Genomic DNA, 16,554 nt, shown 5'->3' with positions numbered 1-16,554 from the left:
TCTCAATCATCTTTATGCAAGCTATGCTTTGAGCAAACTGGCATCTTCAGGATTCTCCAAACTTTCTTTCCTTATGCTGTGCTCCACACTCGGAATACTCCCCACTCTCTGTCAACTCCCAGAAATGCTCCAGCCCTTCTTAGAGGCCAGCTCCTCTCTCCTGCCTCTCCTGATACCTTCCTCTCTGTGGAAACTCAATATACTTTTCTTATATATTGTGGTCTACTTTATAATGCAGGTGTGCACACACACACGTGCACACATTTATGAGTCACTCAAATTATTTATTTATTGAGATGGAGTCTCACTCTGTCGCACAGGCTGGAGTGTAGTGGATCGATCTTGGCCCAGTGCAACCACCGCCTCCTGGGTTCAAGCAATTATCTGCCTCAGCCTCCTGAGTAGCTGGGATTATACGCACCCACCACCATGCCCATCTAATTTTTGTATTTTTAGTAGAGACAGAGTTTCACCATCTTGGCCAGGCTGGTCTTGAACTCCCGACCTTGTGATCCACCCACCTCGGCCTTCCAAAGTGCTGGAATTAAAGGCATGAGCCACCTCTCCCGGCCCAAATTATTTATTTTTATGCCCCCTTTTAGCATAAAGTGCCTTGTAAATAATATGCACTAAAAAAATTCACTGAATTTAACTGAAGCGTCTCTTAATTAACTGCATAACTTTTGCTTTAATATAAATGAAAAATCATAGTACTGCTCATTACAATGTAAGTTAAATTTTATAGATGGATTATCTGAATAGTTTAGCCTGACTGTTAAAGGGCAAACACAATTCATTTAAGGTTCAACAGCTCCCTCTCGCGGCCTCTGAGGGAAACTGGGTTTGTGGGCCAAGAACGGTTTCCAACTCAAATGGATTATGAATCTGCTTTTAAAATACTGATATATTCCACTTAAGCATTAACGAAAAATTTGATTAAGGTTAAAAAACAAAGTTTTCATGAAGTCACATGTATATACCACTATATTTTTGCCTTTTTCGTAACTTAGAACAATGTCAACCGCATCTTAGAAGTTTAAGCACTCTAACTATAAAACGAAATGCTTGAGTTTAAAATGGAACAACTTAAAACAGGAACTAAGTAAAATATCAAAACATTAAAACACACGGGTCTCAACAAAATCCAAATTCCTCAAGCCATCATCCCAACTGCTGGTGTGTTTCATGCCAACAGGGAGAAGCCGTGTGCAGGTGGTTAAGTCTGGCTGCTGGTGAGGCCTGGTGCTCTGAGGTACACTTCCTAAGATAGAGGCTGGAATCTGCACCTCACGCAATGATGTGAAAGAAAGACAGAGCTTAAAGGTAAGTTTCAATAACTGCAGATGTCTGAATTCTCACATGTGGGCAAAGAGGTGTGGCTGGCCTGAAAACCACAGGAAGACTCCAGGGAGAGAGAGATGACAATCCTCACCCTGCCAGTCTTCACCGGCACGTTGAAATCTACGCCTGTGATTGCTAATGTGACCTCGTTGATAACAGAAGCTTTTCCTAAATACGAAATGGTTCTCTACCCTTGGATTCCCATTGCTCTATAGAACCTCTAAGCTGCCTAGGATTCCAACAAGTATTTCCAAATGTCCTTTTTTTTTTTATATAGTGGTTTTCCCCTATTTTATTTTTTAAATAAAATCTGACTTCAGAGAAGCATTTTCATTAATGATATTTATTCTAATTATAAAGTCCACACAAGAGGAAGAAAGAGAATACACTAGTAATATTCTGCTAAAGAAAGTTTTCTAGCTATTTGTCATGTGACAATAAAAATGCTTTAAAATACACATACAGATAAATATTTGGCTAGGTAATGGATTTTTAAGTTCACAAACAAAACGTAATTACAAAAGTATGCAGCAATTTTAACTAGCTCCACTGCTATCCAACTACACTGTATGTTATAAAACTCTATACTGTTTTTCTTTTATAAATAAGAATCATACAACTTGGAGCCCCTTCTTTAGACACGTTCACTTTCCCTGAATAGCAACCAAATTCTAATATGTCTGTTGAGATCCACCCAATCAGATACGCCTCAGTATTCTTCTGCGTCTTAAATATTTAAAATGTCCTCAAACAGACCAAGTAAGTTTTTCACACTTTGTCATAATTTTTTCTCATAAGTGTGCACCAAATGCTTGTGAAGTAAGATACAATGTGTGATTGATAATCCACTCACATGATATGCAAAACGTTGGGACCTAAATGCTGTGATATAATTCTTCTCACAAACAAATGTGAATAGTTAAACATTTCAAAGAAAAATGCATCAGTTAAGTAAAATACAGGAAAAATGGCAAGTGACATGTCAATGTCAGGTGAGGCCTATGGTGCAGATCAATAAGTAACTCTCTGCTGAAACTTCAAACAAGCAGGCGCTTGCCTCGCCCATTAGCTGTGCCTCTGTGTCGTCACTGGCTATTAATGGATAGACCGCTCAGGTTTTCTGAGGCCTAAATTATAATCTCAAATTAAATTATCTAAATTTTGTATTGTCTAGCTTGTTAATAAAGCTTTTCAGAAGCTGCAAACCACTTTAATTGGAGAAAAAGGAATTTAAAAAGATATTTCATTCATTACCTAAAAGACCTTCCTCAGATTCTTTACTTGTCTTTAGTTGGGTCCAACAGGTAAATCATGGTTACAAATAATGCTAAGATGGACAAAACTATCTTTTGTAACATTTCTATCTGTCCACCAGAAAAGATATCTTGACCTTACCACTGTGAAGTGGTTCATAACACAGTTTAATCTACAACAGGACTTAAGTGTGTCATCTTTATGAACACATGTGCACATTTATATTAAAATGTGTTAAACTCGGGCCGGGCGCGGTGGCTCAAGCCTGTAATCCCAGCACTTTGGGAGGCCGAGACGGGCGGATCACGAGGTCAGGAGATCGAGACCATCCTGGCTAACACGGTGAAACCCCGTCTCTACTAAAAAAATACAAAAAACTAGCCGGGCGAGGTGGCAGGCGCCTGTAGGCCCAGCTACTCGGGAGGCTGAGGCAGGAGAATGGCGTGAACCCGGGAGGCGGAGCTTGCAGTGAGCTGAGATCCGGCCACTGCACTCCAGCCCGGGCGACAGAGCGAGACTCCGCCTCAAAAAAAAAAAAAAAAAGTGTTAAACTCTAAGGTTATATTCATCCAATAACAAACATACAAAACCCCAAACACTCCCAGGTTTTTATCACAATAAACTATCTTAAAATGTAAGACTTTCATGAGTCTTTCCATTTTGGCTTTCCACGGGTATAAGGTGATTCATTTCTATTTGCTTCCAAAATAAAATCATTCCCAAGTTTGCCTTTAAATGGATTGACCACACTAGCAGAACATTTAGTAGCAACAGTGTAGATTGATAAAGACCATGTAGGGTCTAAAATTATGCTAAGAGAAGGCCTCACTTCACAAAGGAAGACATCATGTCAAATACCTTGACAGAGGATATGTTCTGAAAGTCAAGAAAAGCGTGAAACTATCAAATTTGCAGTGATTATACAGTATGTTACAGAGGTAACATGGATTACGGAGTTAACATACAGATTATACGATCTGCAAATAGAGGTAGGATTTAAAGGAGAAAGAAGGAGGAAGGAGAGGGAAGAACATGGATTACGGAGTTAACATACAGATTACACGATCTGCAAATAGAGGTAGGATTTAAAGGAGAAAGGAGGAGGAAGGAGAGGGAAGAACATGGATTACGGAGTTAACATACAGATTACACGATCTGCAAATAGAGGTAGGATTTAAAGGAGAAAGAAGGAGGAAGGAGAGGGAAGAACATGGATTACGGAGTTAACATACAGATTACACGATCTGCAAATAGAGGTAGGATTTAAAGGAGAAAGAAGGAGGAAGGAGAGGGAAGAACATGGATTACGGAGTTAACATACAGATTACACGATCTGCAAATAGAGGTAGGATTTAAAGGAGAAAGAAGGAGGAAGGAGAGGGAAGAACATGGATTACGGAGTTAACATACAGATTACACGATCTGCAAATAGAGGTAGGATTTAAAGGAGAAAGAAGGAGGAAGGAGAGGGAAGAACATGGATTACGGAGTTAACATACAGATTACACGATCTGCAAATAGAGGTAGGATTTAAAGGAGAAAGAAGGAGGAAGGAGAGGGAAGAACATGGACTCAAGGCCCTTCCTCCCGGGTTTCTGCACCAGCTACTCTTGAAGACAAGCTCTGGAAAGGAAAAAATATATGTGTTGTTTTAGTGCACAGATGTGTGAAAACAGGTTAGGTGAGGTTAAATCAGAATGCCAGACAGGGTCTATCTCATCTAAAACATAGAAACAAAAATGTATATACACTTATGTGTATCTATTTTACACAAACATAGACACACATACATCTCTCACATGGCCTTCAGAGCAGAATTTTAGAGCACGGAGAAAAGCGCTGCCCCAGAGATCTGGATCACACATCAGCCCCACGGTCTGGACTGTGCACTGTAAAGCTCAGAGCCCTGGGGTTCAAATCCTCTGAATTCAGGTCAAGCATGTGGGCTTACATAGACTCTGGTTTGGGTCCACCACTCACTTGCTGCATGCCCAGGCAAATTATTCTACTTCTCGGATGAGGATAAGAGCAGAATTGTGAGCGTTAACTGAGTTACTGTCTCAGAGCAGTGCCTGGCACGTGTGAGCATGTGTAAACGCATTTTATTATTTCGGGGATTTGTTCTTTATTCGCTAACTAACTCAGGAGTGCTCGCTCATCTACTGATGTTACCTCAGCTCTCATAGGAAGGATGTCTGCCCCCGACCCTGTCACCTCCTCCCACACTTCGGGCGCTCCTCACCACCTCCTGCCTCCCTGAGGATGCTGAGTCTGTGTTAGGCCCCGCTTGGTGTTCATCACACCCTCCATGGGCTCCACCATCCACTGTCATTCAGTAACTAAAACTGTATTTACTGAAGGCTGGGCACAAGCCTGGGCGGGGGCAGTGCTGTCCTGCACCAGCCCTGGGTTCTCTGTACCCTGGGATTTGTCAGGCCCATGTTACCGTGCAGCAGTCAGGCCCGGGGCGGGGGGGGCAGAGCCACCACCCTAGAGCTGAACAGGGACACAATGCATGTCGCAGAGTGTCTTCCAGGGGCTTTGCTCTGCACAAGGACAATGAAACTTCTGGAAGAGAACACTGGGGACACGCAGCTCAGGAGGACTGAGAGCCAGGAAGGAGAGGGAGCAGTGAGGTGCCCCCCACCAGCCTTGCAGGCCACACCTGGGCCCTGGACACTGAGCCTCCTTAGGAAGCGTCAGTGGGGGTCAAGGTGAAGCCAGTGGCCCTGCTTGGCGGTGGGCAGAGAAGGGTACCTTTGAGCCTAGCAAGGTGGGTGTGGCCTGCATCACAGCTGCCCAGTCACCAAAGGACGCTCCCAATCCTTCCAGCAAGAATTTGAGAAACGTGAGAAGTCAATTAAAATTGGTGTGACATCCAGGGTGATGTCAGAAATGGGAAGACGTCACATCTGGATCCAACGGGAAGTGGTGGCTACTGGGAAACAGCCTTCCCATCTTCAGGAAGATTCGCAGCTGCTTCCTGGAAAGTCCAGGGCCACATCTTGGAGAATGGAGCGCTCTGAGGGTGGGCAGGGATGGACCCCACTGGCCTCCACCCCTCACAGGAGGAGCCAGGAGCGGGGCTGAAGGACAAGCCATAAACGCAATGCCAGGCAGGACTCGGGGGTGTCTGAGAAAGATGCACGCGGAGTCCCGAGTCCTGCCAGGGACCTGGAAGAGGGCTCTGCCATTTTCCCTGTGGAGCTCAGAACCACGCCCTGTGTCACTTTGGCTCCCACCATCGCCCCCCAACACACACACTGCGCACCCTCCACGTCACTGTGGAGCCAAGGAGCCGCGACATCTGAGAGCAGAAGGACGAAGGACGGAAGCACGTCGTTGATACTCAAATCCCACCGCCTGAGGAAATACCTCTGTGTTTTAAATTATCTCTGAGAACCAACAACTTTATTGTGCTGATTTAGGTGTGGTCATGAGGGGACTATGAAGTGTCACCAGCCGAGGCTCACCCTGGCATGGTTTCGCTGGGAAGGCCCCAGAAACGGTGGTCCCAGGAAGGGGAGGGGGAGCCTGCCAGGGGTTGCCCCAAAGCAGAAGGATCAGGAAGGCCGGGGGTGTCTGGGCTGGTCTGATCTTCTGGGGGATGGCAGGGAAAAACGTTCTGGAATGAACCATTAGCAGAAAAGAAGCCCCAGGAGTGAGCAATGGTGAGAGTGAAGCAGAGGGGACCAGGTGGCCCCTGGCTCAAGGTCAGGCCTGACTCGGCTCACAACAGGGTCATATTCGTGTTTTTTATTAAGTCACTGCCAACAGAGAGGGGATGCCACAGGAGAAGCAAGCTTGGAAGCAGGGCTGTCCCGGAAATTAGTTTTTCCTCATGTGTACTTTGAAGAAAGGGTTTTCTTAAAATGTACAGTCCAGCTAGTTCCTCTCAGTGAAAGGTAAATTGCTAAGGCTTTTACTTAGGTTCTCTGAGTATTTGGGGAAAAAATTAAATAATGCCATGTGTCTATTTTGGAGTAAACTGGTTTTCAGCGATGTTTTTGCTTATAATGCTTGTTGGATCTACTCCTCTCTCTCTTTTTTTTTGAGACAGAGTCTCGCTCTGTCGCCCAGGCTGGAGTGCAGTGGCGCAATCTCGGCTCACTGCAGGCTCCGCCTCCCAGGTTCACGCCATTCTCCTGTCTCAGCCTCCCGCGAAGCTGGGACTACAGGCGCCCGCCACCTCGCCCGGCTAGTTTTTTTTTTTGTATTTTTAGTAGAAATGGGGTTTCACTGTGTTAGCCAGGATGGTCTCGATCTCCTGACCTCGTGATCCGCCCGCCTCGGCCTCCCAAAGCACTGGGATTACAGGCGTGAGCCACTGCGTCTGGCTACTCCTCTCTTAAGGGTCACAGAGGTCATTGTTTACCATAAAAATCCAGAAAGTGCCAAAAACGGAACCTGGATCCCAGAACTGCAACAATCCTGTGGAAACCTTAACCGAAAGGAAGAAGACAGGAACTGAAATAACTTGTGTGAACAACAACCTTAATTCACAATTGAAATCAGGATTTGTATCCTCTCATCAATTTCACTAAACCACTTACCTTCCTTTTAAAGGAAGCCATTAAATAACAATAGTAAACTTTAGGGGAAGACATGCAATTTTGTTACAAACAGACCACAGGATGAAGGCCTTTACCTGGATGATCCACTTGCACTCAATGAATAGTAAATATATTTTCTCTTATGATTTTCAAATATTATTTTCTTTTCTCTAGTTTACTTTATTGTAAGACTACAGTATACAATACATATAACATGCAAAATATGTGTTAATCCACTGATACATTATCAGTAAGGCTTCTGGTCAACAGCAGGCCATTAGTAGTTATGTTTTTGGGGAGTCAATGGTTATATGCAGGTTTCGACTGCATGGGGGAAGGGATGTGCTGGTGCCCCCGAGTTGTCAACTGCAGTTACGATGAGGTCATTAGGGTGAGACCCTAATCCAATATGACTTGTGTCCTAATGGAAAGGGAGACTCTGGACACAGAGACGCACACAGGGAGAATGCAATGTGCAGACTGGAGTTATGCTACCAAGAGCTGGGAGAATGGTTGGGGCCTGACCTTCCCTGGCACCTGCAGAGGGAGCATGGCCCTGCTGACCCCAGGGCCTCCAGCCTCCAGGACAGCGAGGCAAACGATTTCTGTTGTCAAAGCCACTCAGCTGTGGCACAGCAGCCCTAGCAAGCAAATACAGCCCCTTTGCGTGACCGGGGTTTGGAGGCTCTGACTCTAGCACACTCCAGGTTTGCGCACGGGGTCAATACAATACAACAGCTTAAAACAGGCTCTGCAGTCACAAAGGCCTACAGTCCATTACCTGCTCCCAATAACCTCATGAACAACGCGACCAGGCTGAGCTCTGATTTTCTCACGGGTCAAACGGCCATGACTCTATGCAGCACCCAAGCCTTAGAGGTTTTTAGAGGACAAAATAAATGAACATATGTGGCACTCCTAGCACTGCAGACTGTTGACAGCCTGGTCTTCTGGAGGAAAAAAAAAAAAAAGTGGATTAAAAAAAGACTGTAAGGGACAAGGAGCAAGTGGGTGGGAAGGAATGAAAGCAATGGATGTAGGTTACTCTTTCAAAACATTTTCTCGCAAAAGGCAAATTAGAGATGAGTAAGATCTCGGAAGCATTCACAAGGTCAAGGAAAAAGACCTTTTTAGGGTAAGGGGGACTTAGGCTTGTGTGTAGATTTCTTGTCCCATTCTCAGAGTAGGCAGAATCCTGGGCATCGTCCCCAAGCAGTGTCCCAGGTATGGGGGCAAGGCACAAGGGTGAGGGGGCTGCCCATGGGCCCCAGAGCTGGGACAGACCAGGAGGGAAACTGAGCAGCAAGTGGGAGAGGATCGTCGGTCCTATGGGTGAGGGATGAGAGGAATGGGCTGGCAGTGGGCATGCAATGCCGTGGAAGGCAGGATGTTCAGATGAAATGAGAGTTCCACTTACAGAGCGGCAGCTGAGCTGAGGAGAAGTTCCTTGGTGGGAGAAAGAGCATGAAACAGTGCAGCATGCGTGGGGAGACAGGAAGAGCTCTAAGCCCCTTTCAGTGGGAGAACAAGAGGCTGAGGTTTTTCCATGTCTGCACAGGTCGCCACGTACCCCCCACCCTGGCTCTGGGCTCAGCTACATGGGCTGCAGCCTGCCGGGTATTAGCAAAGGGGTGACAACGGGCCCTTGGGAAGCTCACACAGTGTGGCTTTGCTAGCTCCCCACTCTGCCGTCACGGTGAGAAGGTGTTGGGCTCGCCTTTTGGATGAGGGAGACTTGCGGCCCAGGTGCACCCTGCTCCCGGCCACAGCCACAGGAGTGCCAGCCACAGGAGGGAGCCCAGCCCAGGCCCGAGAGAGCCCCGACCTGCAGACACAGAAACCAAACACACACCACTGTCTGCAGCCATGGGGCTCAGGGTGGTGTTCTGGGCACTGCTGTGGCAACATTGACTGTTGCAGTGGGCATGACTGCTCCTCTGCCTGTGCCATTCCCAGCAAGGCAGCTGCTGTAATCACAGGCTTGGAGCCTGCACTCCGCTCACACACTTGGGGGTCGGCTACGGGAGACGGGGAGGGAACAGATTCCAGGAGCTAGTCAGGGCAGAAAAAGATCAACCAGGGCAGCCCCTGAGAGGGGAAGACCATAAACTTGATCATGAACTTGATCAACATGGCCAACTTGAAGGGCCAAGTGAGAAGCCTATCAAAATTGCCATATGCCTGTCCTCTCCACTCTTAGAGACAGTAGGCACAGCCTTTGTCTCTGTCCTGTTGTACTAGAGGACACCCCAGTGGCGTATCTGGGTGGTGTGTACTCCTCAAGACACTGACCAACCAGGAGCATCTGCTGCTGATGTCCCCCTGCCTGGGGGCAACCCTTACCAAAACAGATGAGAGTTTTACCCATGGGCTGCCCTATGCCTCGGAGGCTAAAAGTATTTCAGTCCTTAAGTAGAAAGCAGTTCTGTGTTCTGGAGGAGTCCCTAGACCCTTCTACCCGTGATGGAGGGTCTGGCTGTGCCACAGGTGACAAGAGTCCCCAGGAAGGAGACTGGTACTTCTGCAGGCTTCTATCACAGGCTGGTCACACACCTGGCTTCTTGGCAGTGTGTTTGCCAGTGACACAGGTCCCTCACATCCCTGCTGGGGCCCACGGTCAGATGCAATGGCTGCTAGAAACCACTGCCTTCATCTTCTCAGTGAGTCATCAGCAAGTTCTGTTTAGGGTGGTGGGCAAGCCCCGGTCCCTGTGACTGTGAGTTTTACAATCCGTGGAGGGAGGCGGAGGTGCACATTGAAGCCTCCACTGCAAGTCTAAAGAAGAAGGCTGAGCATTCTGGGTCTGTGGGTTCATCCCTCATGGTCCCCCAAAGTTTCCTGCGCAGGTGGGATCTGCCCCTAAGTTCCAGGCCATCTACCCAGGCTAGCACCAGCAGGAGCCTGGACCGATGGCTGCTTGGCCAGAGCTGAATACTATGTCCTCTGCATGTCCCCTGCCAGGAAGGATGTTGGAGACTCCCAGGCTCTTGTTCAACTGGTGGAGTTAGAGCCTGGTGTTTTCAGCCACACCAAGAGAAGAAAGCAAGACAGGGTCAGGCCTTGTTGATGGATCTGAGGGTCCTGGTGCATGGGACGTGCTGCTCTGTGTCCATATCAGGCCCATCAGGAGCATGGCCAGCCCACAGCTGGAGGGCATCAGCCAGCCAGGACAGGGAGCGTGGTAACAGAATTCCAGGTTCTGTCCTCACCAGCAGGGACACTCTCAACCACCTGCTGCTGGGTCGCCACGTTCTCCAGGGGAGGGCAACAAGCCAGACCTGCCCAGAACTGTCTCAAGGATCCCTGAGTCCTCAGCAGCGCTTGGGCCCAGACCAGCTGCGGAATGTGAGACTGCATGAGATGGCCAAGCCAGCCGGCACTGCCTCAGAAATGAAGGGAAGGGAAATTCTGAGAACCAGGTGCTCAGGGTGGACGCCCACTCTCTTGGGAGGCAGGTGGGAGCTCCCGTGCTGATCCAGGCTGGGAGGTGGCACCCAGGCAAGATGGGCCTGGCTGGGCTGAAGCAGCCTTGTTCCCCTGCAGTGTGGCTCTACGGGGAGGGGCCCATGGCCAGGTGGTCAGGTCCTGGGGAGAAACCATAGCCAAGGTGGCAGAGGAGTCGGCCAACTGCAGAGTGCAGGCACATCCCAGCAGGATGGGTGCAGAAGGAAAGACAGAAGAAAGCAGGAAGGCAGAGAGGGAACATTCCTCTAGGACAATCCGAGGCGTCTCTATCCCTTGGGACCTCGGTCACCAGTGGGACAAAGCATTTGGCAACCATTTACATGCTGGAATGGCAAACCACTCCTAGAACCAGGTGCTCAGGGTGGATTCGGGGAATGGTTTGCCAACCAGCACGTCCCACACACCACGGCCCTCAGACCCACAACAAGGCACTAGCCCTGCTCTGCTTGCTAAGACACCAGCCAGGCCTTGGGTGAACCGCCCCCTGGAGGAGCAGGAGGGAGGAAAGAGTGGGGAGGAAGACTCATGGGAGGAAGAAAGGTGGGAGGAAGGAAGTGGACTGCTGGGAGGAGAAGCAGATCCAACTCAGGCCACAGGTGGAGGAGCTTCCAGGCAGGAGGGACCAAGGGATTGTGAAAAGAAAATAAATCTTGGGACCCCGAAATCACTAAGCCCAAGGGAAAAGTCAAGCTGGGATTAGAAAAACCTCCCTCCCATTCTATTCCTAAATAGCATAGCTACAAAGATGGAAAAAAAAAAAAAAAAGCTACATACGTCCTTCACAATATGCCCATAAGGAAATCCCTCAAGATCTTTACTCTAAAACAATTCTGCTGAATTTCACTTTGGTGATGTAAATTGATAGCTTATCTTCATAGATGCGGAACAAAGAACAGAACTCAAGGTCATCAGTCGGCTCATCTGAGGAAATGCGTATCTGATTGCTTCCTCTGCCCTACTGTTTATGTAAAAACGCAGATTCACTGAGCCAGACTAAGAACTGACTCCTCTATCCCCTCTCACATACAAATTGTGTATTCAGTGAAAGGGCTAGATCAAAAAATAATGCAACTGTTTATCTCTTATCTACCTATGACCTGGAAGCCCCCTCTCCACTTCAAGTTGTCCCACCTTTCAGGACAAAACCAGTATACATCTTACATGTATTTGACTGATGTCTCATATCTCCCTAAAATGTGTAAAACCAAGCTTTACCCTAACCGCCTTGTGCACATGTTGTCAGGGCTGCCTATAAACCAAAAATAAAATTATAAGCCCCCCAACCATCCGAATGGATGTCTCCTCTTGGCCAAGGGCATTCCAAAGTTAACCCGAAAAAGTTATTCAGGCCAGGGTGGAAGGGAGGTAAGACATGCCTCATTACACCCTCCTCCTTTTTGGAATTCAAAAAAAGCTGACCAGCGTTAACATCAACAGACCTTAAGTCTGATAAGAAACATTTACAATCTGTTCTCTCTGAAGCCTGCCACCTGGAGGCTTCCTCTGTGTGATAAAACTTTGGTCTCCACCACCCCTTATCATCCTAACCCAAACATTCCTTTCTATCGATTCCGGGTCTTTAGATAGTAACATAACTCTTTCAATCAATTATCATTCAGAAAATTTTAAAATCTACCTATGATCTGGAACAATCCCACACCCTGCTTCAAGTTGTCTCATCTTTCCAGACCAAACCAATGTACGTCTTACATGTCTTTGAAGTCTCATGTCTCCCTAAAATGTGTAATACTAAGCTGTAGCCCAACCACCTTGGGCACATGTTCTCAGCATCTAAGGGCTGTGTCATAGGTCATGGGTCACTCATATTTGGCTCAGAATGAATCTCTTCAAATATTTTGCAGAGTGTGATTCTTTTCATTGATAGTAACCTTGGCAAAATAAGCTTTCTAAATTGATGGAGACCTATCTCAGATACTTTTGGTTCACAGGACCGTGGCAGGAGGGTGGCCCTCCCTGCTGGACCAGCTGAGCCTCTCGCCTCCACGTGGTGATGTCTGGGATGCACTGAACTAAACGTGTCAGCTCCAGGAAGAACCAGAGCAGAGTTTAGGTGGGGACAGCAGGCTGGCTGAGGTTTTCGGGGCACCCTCAGCCAGGCCTGGCAGAGTTCTTGGGTACCCACAGCAAAGAGACCTACCCCACGTGATGGATGGCACAGCCCTGGCAGCAGAGTGCCTGCTGGCTGAGGCCACTGCTCTGCACCTCTTGTGCTTGTTCCTCATTCTGTTTGGCAAGAGCAGCCCCCAACCCCCGCACTTGGTCCCAGAGCTATGCCTCCCCTTCTTCCTTCCTCCTCAGCTGAATGGCTGTCTGGAGCCCGTGGATCATTCCATCAGTGAGTCATTTTCACGGACAGGAGCTGCAGAAGATAGGCCTGAGAGCCACTGGGGGAGGGGGCAGTGAGGTGGGAGTACATGGGGGTGGGCAGGGAGCTTGGGGCCAAAGGTTTCCCGGGCTCTGCCAGGTGACTCACGGCAGACTCACCTCTGCCTTCCTCAGCTGTCCCAGGCCTGCTGCCTCCTCCAGTGTTCCCTTCCCTCTATATTAAACACAGCTTCACTCCACACTCTAGATTGTTCTTTTCTTTCTTGATCTCTCTCTCTCTCTCTCTCTCCCCCCCCCCCCACCTCCCGCCCCGCCTCCGCCTGCTCTCTTGCTCCCTACCTCTTATCTGAAGTCAGCACCACCAAGGCCGTCCACCTGGAGAGCTGTGGAGGGGCTGGGGGCACCGCCCTCTTTCATGGTGGCCGATGATGAAGGCATTAGGAGCTGCCCGCTTGCATCTTTGAGGGGCCTTTCCTCTGACCAGAGGCTGGCCCTGAACATGTCACTCAGCAGAAGGGTAATACTCTGCACAGGACTCAGCCTCAGGGCCACCAGGCAACCGGCACAGGCCCTTGCAACGCTTGGCAGTCAGGACAGGCACTGACAGAGGTGACTGCAGTGCCAGAGGCCAGCTAAGAGCCAGCAGGAAGGTCACACTCAGCCGAGGGGACACTGGACGGGAGGCCTTGTGCACAAGCTGGCCTTCAGATTGCATCCTAGAGGAAAGGGGGGTGCAGGATGGGGGAGGCCAGTCCATGACAAAACTGTGACAAAGCCCAGGCAATGCCACAGCATCCTCCTTCCAGAGAGGGGCTTGTGTTTATCACCAAGTGAGAGCGTCCTCTCCCCCTACACCATCAACGTGGCTTCCCTGCGCTCTTAGAGTGAAATCCCAGAGCAGCAGCCCTCGTCAGAAGCTGGCACATGAATGCAAGGGCACCAGGAGCTTGGGCTGCATGTCCATTGCTCTCCCAGCTCCACCACGTGTAGGCTGGCCTCACTGCAACTCAGTTCCCCAGCTATAAAATGGGACCGTGGCCATGCAGGCCCCTGAGATGACTGTGGTGACCAAATCGGCTGGCACCTCCCAGAGTTAGCGCCCAGTCAACCACACCCGCAACTGTGATGAATTAGTACTTGGGCCTGCCTGGCCTGGCCTCTGTTCGCTCCTCTGCCCCACCTCGTGCCCTGAGCCTCCCAGTTTGCTGAGCTCCTTTTCCAGTTCTTTCGCACATCACATTAGATGAAATGGGGACATGCTGGAAACGTTTGTCTTGTAGCTGTCTGAAACCGTTGCTCGTTTATACTGTGTATAGATTTTTTTCTATCACATTTGCAATATCAAGGAGGCTCATGTTATGAAATGCTGGAGATGCCACAAAGGCCCTGTGTGTTTACCTGCTGATGAGTTAGTTGATCTCATGAACACTCAAGAGTGATAACTTATGAACACTGGGAATAAGAAAACTTTTAATACAAAAAACCACTAATGAACACTGACATTTAAACTTACCCTCTATACCCTCCCGGTTATGCTTTAACATGTCAGTTATTCATCTCTCACCTAATAATAGAATTATGGTGGTTACTCACAAAGCGGCTGTATCTCCTCTGCAGCTCACACTGGAAACTGCAGGAGCATAGCAGGCACCTCCGGCGGCTCGCAGCCCAGCCGGTCTGACCCCGGCCTTTTCAGGGGATGTCTCCTATCCAGAAGCTTGGGGCCAAACAGGGTAATTGTGTAGCAGAACAGGTGATGATTATGCAAGAAACAGTACGGTCTTTTAGAAGATCAGCTCTAAAGGTCAAGGGGGCGGACGTCTTTATTAAGAAGGGAAAAAAATGTCAGCTATGCTGCTGTGTGCAGAAAAAGGAATCCACTCCTCCATTGACAAAAATGCCCAGGCTGCATCTTGCTGAGCCTCAGATCTAGCTTTCAGGGTTGTGGCAAATCTAAAAGCACATGCATTCCTCGGGAAATGCCCCTATACAGCTTGTGTGTTCTCTGACCCCTTCACATGACATGTACCAGCTGTTCTTTACATTCTTTGAAAGACACTTTTATGAACTCAGATGTCCCCCATCCCTCTCCCACCCCCTGTCCCCACACCTAAAATTCATGAGTTCATCTCTTCACCAGGGAGGAAAGCTGTATAATGGCCCCTTTCCACCAAGGATTCCATATTCCCCAACACATCCTTAGAACTGTAGTTTCCATTCTCTCCCCGCATACACTCCATTTCTCCTACTTAAATATGAGCTCCTGTCCTCGGCTTACCCTGCTAGCCACCAGGTGAGCAGTATATTCCTGAGCTGCTTCTGTGGTCTAAGAAGCAAGACAACCCTCCAATCCATTGAAGATCTCCAATTCTCACCTCTAAGCATACAAATATCTTTTAGGAATGTGGCTTCATCATCCATCCAGATTTAGTAAACATGGTAAAAATTTAAGAATTAAAACAGTTTTGAAATGCGAGCACAATAGCCAGGCTGCCAGATAACAGAATTTATTTGCAATTAAATGCTGATGTCGTCTTCCAGCATCTGTTAACTTCTTCCCTAGACACTCAGAGAAAGCAGAGTTCTTCCAAATTAAGGACTCTGAGAAAAGTACTTACTTGGAGAAACTCTTAGATCTTTTAAAATGGAAAGCAGTGCGGCAAAGATAACCTATATGTCATGAAAAAGTAGCCGTGTAAAAGGGAACATAGATTCATTTTCAGATGTGCATCAATGAAGTCATTTGATTTATTCTCAAAGACAGTAGATTGTGATGATAATAGAACAGCTAAAGTCAATAGGCTCACTTTAAGCTTTCGCTGCAAATCTGATAATGGGAAGGGTGTGTGGTTCAATGTGGGGGTCTCAGGTGGTTGGCATTTTGTTATCTGAGTGTACTTTTGCGTCTTACTAGCAGCCTAATGTCTCTGTAGACTCTCCCGCGGGGTTTCACGGATACTGTGACTGAACACAATTTGGATGATAAATCGTATGGAAAGTACATTTTCAGCCCTGTGTGTATGGAGCAGTCTCGGAATTGATTTAATTGACGCACTGTGCTGACCATTCCCCCGTCGTCTTGGGGCAGGGTCTGTTGCCCACAGCCGACTCCAGGACACCCGCTGGAACTCCCAAGGAAGAAGCACCTTCATAAGGGGGTGGTCCCATCCTCCCTGAGTCCTGTCTGCGCTCCTGAGAGGAGCCCCTCACCCCTGGATGGCCACGGAGCTAAGAAAACCCCTTGGTTTTCCTAAAGAACTAGAGAGCCGGGGAATAAACAAATACACTGTGGTCCATCCAACCTGGATGACAGAAATTTAACAGTAAGTAAGCACAGTTACCACGTTAACTGTAAACACTGCCGCAGATGGTATCTGTTCAAAGTGCGCAGGTAGGTGTTGGTACAAGGACCAGGATTTCACACTTGACTCTTCATGGACGGATGTCTGCAGAGTAGGATTTTGTGTATCTGCTTTTAAATTCATCTTTCTAATGATTCATCTTTCTTTATGTAATTTATAAAACAGTGATTCATGATGCTTTGGGGATTTTTTAAAGCTGCGTCTCACCAAAGACAGAGACCTGCTACCCTAGG

This window comes from Rhinopithecus roxellana, chromosome 18 (genome assembly GCF_007565055.1).
Source record: "Rhinopithecus roxellana isolate Shanxi Qingling chromosome 18, ASM756505v1, whole genome shotgun sequence".
Classification (NCBI taxonomy): domain Eukaryota; kingdom Metazoa; phylum Chordata; class Mammalia; order Primates; family Cercopithecidae; genus Rhinopithecus; species Rhinopithecus roxellana.
Note: the sequence above shows the minus strand (reverse complement) of the source record.